Below are 9,789 nucleotides of genomic sequence, written 5' to 3' on the forward strand. Positions count from 1 at the left end.
TGCAGATTTTTATAAGAAATTTCAGTTTTTTAAGTGCTGTTTTACTTTAAAAAATTTCTTTAATGTTTTATTTATTTTTGAGACAGTGAGTGGAGGAGGAGCAGAGAGAAGGAGACACAGAATCCAAAGCAGGCTCTAGGCTCCGAGCTATCAGCACAGAACCCGACGCTGGGCTTGAACTCACGAGGCACGAGATCATGACCTGAGCTGAAGTCGGAGGCTTAACCGACTGAGCCACCCAGGCGCCCCTAAGTGCTGTTTTATTTTGAAATTAAACTTAATTGTTCTAGAATTCCAATGGGGGAATGTGGTTTCCCCACACCACTACCAATTCTGCAACACCAGCTGTGTGTCCTACAATTCAACTCAATTCTGACACAATTTACCGAGAAATAGTATCACATTCCACAAGTGAAGGACTCAGTCCCACAAGACTGCCCTCTGCTTCAGACACCCATCGCTGACCAACCCACTGACTATGGATTGGAGGGTCCCACAACCCCCTCCTTGGGTTCCATTAATTTTCTAGAGTTGTTCATAGAACTTAAAAAAAAACCCATTTACTCACAAATTACCAGTTTATTACAGAGAATATTAAAGGATACAAACCAACAGCCGATGAAGAGATACAGAGGGCAAGTTCCTCAACACTGGACCTTCTGTCATTATGGAGCTTCGGACCTAGCACAATGATACATGGAAACATTCTGGTTCACCAACCTGGAAGTTCTCCAAACCACTTCCTTTTGGGTTTTTATGGAGGCCTTATAACACAGGCATGATTAATTAAATCATTTACTTTTGGTGATTGATTCAACCTCCAACTCCTTTCCCCTCCCCGGAAATCAGGGGGAGGGACTGAAACTTCCAACCTTTTGATCCTGATTGGTTCCCCAGACAACAAGTCCTCACACTTAGGCGCCTCCCCAAAGTCACCTCATTAACATAAACCCAGCTGTGGTGGAAGAGGGCTTGTTATGAATAACAAGACACCCATTTCACCTTTATGGCTCTGAAGCATTTATTTAGATATTGACGGCAAGGGACCAAACATTATAACAAAAGATGCTCTCATTGCTTTTATCGCTCAGGAAATTCCAAGGGTTTTGGAAGCTGTAGACCAGATATATATGAGAAATATATTTTGGTTGTAGATATGGCCAAAGATATATTTCTTATAAATCACAACATTGCAAACCTCTCATTAGTCATTACTACGTAACACATTTGAAAAATATCCAGCATTGTTCATTCAGTATACAGGCTCATCTGCTTTAGAAGGTATTTATAAGTGAAATATTTTTACATTAAAAATGAGTACAATGGGTAAAATTTTTAATGTTTTCGTGAAATATACATAGACGTGTACACCAATATTCGCAGCAGAATAAAATACTATGAACACCATTATGCAGCAAACATTGCTGTCCCCTCAGAAGCTCTCTCATGCCTCTTCCCCATCTCAATCCCCTCATCTTCCTGCTGAAGACAATTACTCACCTGCCTTCTCTTTGTCTGAAATGTCTTTCACGTTTTGGAGTGAGGGTTATCAAGGCTGAGTGTAATATTCTAGATGAAGTATTTTCTTGCAGCATAAAAGGTATCATGCTTTTGCACTGTTTCTTTTATAAAGTTATTTATCAGTTTTATTGTTGTTGCTTTGAAGTGATTTTCTTTCTATTTTCACTGTATGGTATTCTTAGGGCTTCTTGAACCTCTGGCTTAAAATCTTTTAAGTTTTAGAAAATTAGATCTTCAAATACTCTGTCCCATTCTTTCTTTTTCCCCTCTGGGTTTTCAGGTACCCAAATGTTAGATGTTATTATACTCCCCATGTCTCTTACACATTTAAAATTTTCCACCCCTTTATCTCTCCATGCTTAATTCTAGGCCACTTCTTCACTACATTTTGGTCTGCTACAAAATCTATCTCGTTCTTATAATTTAGCTAATTTTTTTTTGTTCAGTTTTAGAATTTCCATTTTATGGTTTTAATTCTCTAATGAATTTTTCCATTTTAAACATTATGTTAGGTTTCCAAGAAGCAGAGCCTTCAGCTAGGGACTCTTGTGTAACTTATTTATTGAGGAAATGCTCTCAGCTGAAATTTATGAGGGGCAGAGGCTAGGATGGGGAAAAAGCCGAAGACACTGATGTGGCTGAAGTCCTCGGCCTGATCCCACAGGATGGTGCCCTGAGGCACCAATAGCATCACACAGTTGTCCTCTTTGAGGCAAGTGGTGTGTGTATATAATGTATGGGAATGGGGGGTTTAGGCTAACCTCCTAGGGAATTCCAGGATAGATGACCCCATCAATTGAGGACAGTTCTGGGAGAGTAAGAGCAGCTAACACTGGGGGTAGGGGTGGGGGCATAATTGAAGTGAATCCACCTAGAAAATACAATTATGGCAGAGCACTAAGAGTGTCCACTACAGGCATATTAAGCATGTTTACTGTTAACTTTGCAGTTGGTAATTCTATTACCTGGATCTGTTAAAGGTCTCTTTCTGTTGTCTGTTGTTTCTTTTGGTTTCAGTCAATATTTTGTCTCCTTACATGCTAGTTATCATTTAATGCCAACAATGTAAATGAAAAAATTGAAGAAATATTTGAGGCCTAGAATTTTTATTTTCCTTCGGGGAGGATTTGTTTGCCTCCGGCAGGATGCTGGGACATTAGTACTAGTAATCTTGAATCACCTTAATCCAATCAGGGACTAAGCTGAGCAATTCAAAGCCGGGCTTCAACTTCAGTGAAGCCCATTTTTTCACTTACACTGAAAACACAGCTTTTTAGGGGCCCTTGTTAGGCATATTCTCCCAAATTTTGGGACTCTAGCTCTGTGAATCCACCAAAAACCGTGCTTACCTTCTCAGCCTGTGAGTGGTCTCCCCCAGATTGGTTCACAACTCTAGGAGAAAATAAGCAGGACACAGTCTAAGCTCACTTCTCCAGGTTTCCTCTTTTATTTGGATCTTGGCCCCACAATTCTTCACTATCTTGTTGTTAAAAGCTTAATTGTATATGTATACCCCCAAATCCGTATGTTGAAGCCTTAACCCCCAGTATCTCAGAATGCAACTGTAATTGGAGACAAGGCCTGTAAAGTGGCAATTAAGTTAAATGAGATTATTATGGAGACCCTAATCAAATCTGACTGGTGTCCTTGTAAGAACATTGGTCATGTGTGAAATATATATATATATATTTACCTGTTTCCCTTGCCTGAGGAAGTGTGTCTAAAAAAAATGTTTCTATGGCCAATGTCAGAGACATTGCTGTCTGTTCTCTTTTCTAGGATTTTTATAGTTTCGCTTCTCACATTTAGGTCTTTAATCCATTTTGAGTTTTTGTATGTGGTGTGAGAAAACAGTCCAGTTTCATTCTTTTGCATGCAGTCTTCCAACACCATTTATTGAAGAGACTGTCTTTTTTCCATTGCATACTCTTGCCTCCTTTGTTGTAGATTAATTGACCATAAAAGGGTGGGTTTATTTCTGGGCTCTGTTTTGTTCCATTGATCCATGTGTCTATTTTTGTGCCAGTACCATACTGTTTTGATTACATGTGGTAATCTCTAGTATATCTTGAAATCTGGGATTGTGATGCCTCCAGCTTTGTTTTTGTTTTCCAAGATTGCTTTGGCTATTCAGAGTCTTTGGAGGTTTCATACAAATTTGAGGATTATTTGGTCTAGTTCTGTTAAAAATGCTGTTGGTATTTTGATAGGGGTTGCATTGAATCTGTAGATTGCTTTGGGTAATAAGGGCATTTTAACATTATTTGTTCTTCCAATCCATGAGCATGGAATATCTTTCCATGTGTTTGTGTCTTCAATTTCTTTCATCAATATTCTATAGTTTTCAGAGTATTTCACCTCCTTGGTTAAGTTTATCACTAGATATTTTATTATCTTTGGTGCAATTGTAAATGGGATTGTTTTCCTAATTTCCTTTTCTTCTACTTCATTATTAGTGTATCAGCTCAAATAGTTTCTCTGAGGGCTACGCTTTTGGCAACTTTTTCTTTGATGAAAACTGATCTGTTGAACCTGTTTCTTTTAGGGTGAATGTCAGTAAATTCTATTTTCACAGTTTATCGATTTCATTCAGCTCTTCAAACTTCTTTGCATTGTTATGTAAATCAATTTCTTATGATTATTAAAATTCTGTTTCTGTGATTACTCTCCCTTGTCATTTCATATTTTGAGTACTTATGCTATGTCCCCCTTTCCCTGGATTAATCAAGTTAGCTAGTGCTTAGTTTGCTTGTCTAATTCCAGAGGCAGCAAACTTTTTCATATAGTGGTGTATAGTAAATATTTTCCACTTTGCAGGCCAAGAACATTAGGTAGATATTTGTAAAACAGGAGTGAAAATTTTTACAAAATTTTTATTGACGACATTCAAAATGTAATAAGTACTTAAAAAATAATACTGATCCACTAATGAGAAAAAGGGAATTCTTTTCCAGGAGATAAAATTTTGCTTAACTGGGGTTCAAACTTCATGTTTCCTATCATCGAAACATTACAAATGTTCATCTGTTAATGCTGATCTGTAATGAGATTTACATATTTCATATTTGACAGTGCCTTTTCACAAAGATGGATACTGCCAATACTGATATCAATCCCTGAGCACCTAATTTTATTTTTTTATTATTTTTTTCAATATACGAAGTTTATTGTCAAATTGGTTTCCATACAACACCCAGTGCTCATCCCAACAGGTGATGATGAGGTATTTAAAAATACCCATCACCTACCCTACCCTCCCTCCCATCCCCATCAACCTTCAGATTGTTCTCAGTTTTTAAGAGTCTCTTATGCTTTGGCTCTCTCCCACTCTAACCTCTTTTTTTTTTTCCCTTCCCCTCCCCCATGGGTTTCTGTTAAGTTTCTCAGGATCCACATACGAGTGAAACCATATGGTATCGGTCTTTCTCTGTATGGCTTATTTCACTTAGCATCACACTCTCCAGTTCCATCCATGTTGCTACAAAGGGCCATATTTCATTCTTTCTCATTGCCACGTAGTACTCCATTGTGTATATAAACCACAATTTCTTTATCCATTCATCAGTTGATGGACATTTAGGCTCTTTCCATAATTTGGCTATTGTTGAGAGTGCTGCTATAAACATTGGGGTACAAGTGCCCCTATGCGTCAGTACTCCTGTATCCCTTGGGTAAATTCCTAGCAGTGCTACTGCTGGGTCATAGGGTAGGTCTATTTTTAATTTTTTGAGGAACCTCCACACTGTTTTCCAGAGCGGCTGCACCAGTTTGCATTCCCACCAACAGTGCAAGAGGGTTCCTGTTTTTCCACATCCTCTCCAGTATCTATAGTCTCCTGATTTGTTCGTTTTGGCCACTCTGACTGGCGTGAGCCTGAGCACCTAATTTTAATTGAGTATATTAATTACTGGGAAGACATTTATAGAATTCTATTAAATTCTTCAATATTTGCCTTTTTAGCATGTCATTACTTTACAGACTAATCACTTGCAATTGAAGATTAGATGGAAGCTCTTTGGTCACACAGTTAAATAAATTTTGAAATATGGAAATTTCCTTTGCACTGGCATTCACATCTGAAAAAGTGCTGCTGAAACTTTAGTGTGAGCTCACGAAACATGTGCTGGAAAGATGTGTGGGAACGGAGGGCTTATTTCTCATTTGAACTTTTGACGGCACAACCAGTATATAAAGTGGCTTAATATTACAATTGCCTCTTGAACAACACAGATTTGAAGTGTGCAGGTCCACTTATATGCAGAGTTTTTATAGTGCAGTACTGTGAATGTATTTTCTCTTATGTTTTTTAAAAATTTAAATTCTAGTTAACTTCGCCTCAGTATGCTTCCCACATAAGCACTGTTTGGCCTTTCAATTTTAGGTTAAACTCATTAAGAATGATCTGCTGTAAAAGTTAATGTCCAGGGGCACCTGGGTGGCTCCGTCGGTTAAGGGTCCCACTTTGGCTCAGGTCATGATCTCACAGTTCATGGGTTCGAGCTCCACGTCGAATTCTGTGCTGACAGCTCAGAGCCTGGAGCCTGCTTTGGATTCTCTGTCCCCCTCTCTCTCTCTGCCCCTCCCCCACTCACATTCTGTCTCTTTCCTCTTTCTCCCTCAAAAATAAACATTAAAAAAAAAAAAAAAAAAAAGCTAACGTCCAAAGCCATTCAGTATGTAATAACAATGGTTAAGGATGGTTGCTTTCATTCAGAAAAAAATTCAGTTTTGGTCCCAAGCTAAAAAAATTTGCAATAAAACGTTATCACTGCTAAGTCATTGAACCGTGGCTTGGGAGAGCAAGTCAGGATATTCAGCCTCTATTTCTAACAAAAATTCTCAAAACTGATGATGGTTAAGTCCATGAGAATAAGTGAAGTTCAGTGCTGACGTCACCAGTTCTGTAACACGTGACAGATTCAAGTATTTTGTGCAAAGTACCTGCTGATGAATCATAACTTGTCTATGCCTTGTTCTGTCCCACATCTACCTTTACTGTCAGTGATAACACATCTTAGCTGATTCCATCTCAAGTTGTACTGAAATAGTGTTTTCTCATCTTCTTTGAAAATATCCTCTTCTGTAGTTGTTTCATGGAGACTTCACAGAGGCTAAATTTTCAGTCAAACTTGGCACTGACTTCTTGAATAAACAGCAACTCAACAGTATGGGTAACATCTGTTTACTCATCAAGAACCAAGGAAAATCACTCAAAATCATCTGCATTGTTTTTAATTGACTATCAACATTGCTCCAATGTCCTTAACTCTGAGCAACTGTTCTCAATGAAAGACTGTTAGTCTTAAGCAAGTTTATTTTCTGGACACATTTCTTTGGCTGCTTCAATTAAACACAACTAATTCACAAGTAGCAAATGACTTTTCCTACCTGGATAACAAACGAGCCACTCAGAAACTTTGGTTGCAGCTTCATTTTCATTTCTTGGGAGGAAATTGTGAGAATGATATCATTAAAAAATACCTAATTTTCCTGACCACTGCTTTCCTGTGTGAGGGATACTGTGATAAGTGCTCAGTCTGGTAATGCCAGAACATTCTGCATTATTTTGGCAGAGCTGCAGTGTTATTCTATAATAATTTATTAATTATTAATATTTTGCCACCTAATTTGGTTAAAATAATCCACACTCCACTATGCCCTAAAAGCATGACATTCAAAATTCACTTTTCTCTCTCTTCTTGTTTTTGTTTGATGAGTATCCACTGGTAAAAAAATAAATTTAAAGATTAAATAAAATGCTGCAATTTGGATATATGCATGGAGCTGGGAATACTGTCACGTTCTAACCACATCACTGGTTTGCGGTGTGTCTAGAGGCACGCAAAGTGGTAAGACATGAAAGTGCCACATACAATTACTGTCACTACTCAACTCTGCCATCATTCCACAACACGCAGCTATAGGCAATATATTTTTTTAAATGAGTGTTTCTGTATTCCAGTGTAACTATGAACACTCAATTTGAAATTCAGAAAATTTTCATGTGTCACGAAGTATTTTTTTCAACCATTTAAAAATGTAAAAACCATTCTTAGCTTGTAGGCCATACAAAACAGATGATGGGCCACATTTTGACTGTAGGGTGTAATTTGCTGACTCTTGATCCAATGTATTGATTTAAAACAAATACATCTTATTAGTTCTGTTTCTCTATTGTCTAACTCATTAATTCCTGCCTGTCAGAAATTTGTAATTCTTTTCTTATGCTTTCCTTTGGTTATTTTTCTAATTAAAAAAACCTATATTTAATTCATTTTCAACATTTCATTTTTCATTGAAGTATTTAGGGCTATGACTTTTCTTCTGAGGACTACTCTAGCTATATTCCATAGATGTAAATATTCAGTTTTTATTGTTTTCTAGAAATTCTGCAATTTTGGTTTGTAGTTCCCCTTTGCCCAAAGATTATTTTTGATTTTTTTAAAAATTCCACAACATAAGGACAATTTCATTTTCTGGTTTCATTATTTTGTTATGAATACCCAATCTTATTGTATTTTCAGAGAATGAAATCTGTATTATTTATAATTCTGGAATTTATCAAAGTTCACTTTTCATCCACTGATATGGTCAATTTTCATGAATACTAGAAAGATGGCATATTCTATTATCAGGTATAATCTGATAATATTACATCAATTCTACATCAGAATTTGATGTATATTTGTCAGATCTACCTGACTGATCATGTAGTATGGGTCTTTGTTATCTTCATTTGTTTTGTGTTTTGTTGTTGTTTGGTTTTTTGGTCCACTCAAGTTGTCTTAGGCCGACGGAAGTGAATTCATTCGTCTCCTAGTATTAAGGTACTTCTACATATTTCTCCATGTATCTCTTGTCATTTTTGCTTTATGAAAGATGCCATTAGGTGCAATATTTATTCATAACTATCATAACTTCCTTGAGAATTAGTCTTCAGGATTATAAAATGAATTTCTTGTCTTGCTTATGCTTTCTGCCTTGAATTCTACCTTGTTTCACTAAGATCATGAATTCTGCTTTCTTTTTATTTCCATTTGCCTGGTATGCGTTGCCCAACCTTTTATTTTTGACCTTAATCTGTTTTAGATGTCTCTTGTGTATAGCATATACCTAACATAGCATTAGGTTTTGTCTAGGATCCAATCTGAACACCTTTTTATTTTAATAAGTGAGATAAAAGCCTCTTTACATTTCCTTAGTGTGACTGTATGTAGAGACTTAGTTTAGTTCTCTCATATTATTTGCTCTTTACTAAAAAATTAATTTTAGTTCTGATACTTTTTGTGTTTTTGATTTAGTGGTTTTCTTTATACTTCTACCTTTATGTAGCATTTTTGCACCTTATTTCTTTGGACAGTATCTGCTTCTCCTTTATGTATAGCATTAGCTTGTATCTCTTCTTCCTCTATATCTCCCACTACCCAATTTTAGGCAATATTACTATCCTTTACTTTTGGACTTTTAGGTATACTTAAAATTCTACTACTTGATTTGTCAGTTTTAAATTATGTCCTTTGATTCTTATTATATAGGGAGCTTATTCTACATTCTACCTTCTCTCCTTTTACTTATTTTTGTTAGATACATTGTTTCTACACAGAGTATAAAATGTTTAGGTATTATTCTGTCACACTTATTCCACCTTTGTAATGCTAGCCCTTTTGCTGACATTTCCCCCTAATTACTTGGTTGACTGAAACTTGCCCTCACACCTGATTAATAGTTTTAGTTGATATAGAACTTTAGGTTCAAAATCAGATCAAACTAGGGGGCTGCCAATCTAGGGCACAGATCCCTATGTAGGAACACCATCATCTCCCAGGCACAGTACTCAATTTGTTTAGACTTTTCTTTCAGCACTGGGAACAAGTTCTACAGCTGCACAAACAGGAAGAGAAAGTGGAGTGAGAACAGGGCATAAGCTTGATTTCTTTCCACTCTTGTTGTCCTCATGAGCTTCTCTCCTTATCTGATTTTCTCCTTAGCTGTCCTTTGAAGAATGAGCTCCCACCTCTACCTCAGCCTTTGACTATGCGTGGTCTTGTCTGTGGTGCTTTCAGTATTGTTCCACTTGCCTTCTATCTTTTAGAACTTCGAAGTATATAATTCACTAATATGGTCCTCCATCCCCATTCTCAATGCCTTTATCCCTTTTTCTATCCTTAGAGTTATTTCAATGGTATTTGAGGAGAAGAATGCTCAGTTGCCATTTTGAATTGGAAGTTAGATTTCCAACATTCTAGGTAGGAGCTCACCACTGATTGA

The sequence above is a fragment of the Neofelis nebulosa genome, chromosome 10 (genome assembly GCF_028018385.1).
Source record: "Neofelis nebulosa isolate mNeoNeb1 chromosome 10, mNeoNeb1.pri, whole genome shotgun sequence".
NCBI classification, from domain to species: Eukaryota; Metazoa; Chordata; class Mammalia; order Carnivora; family Felidae; genus Neofelis; species Neofelis nebulosa.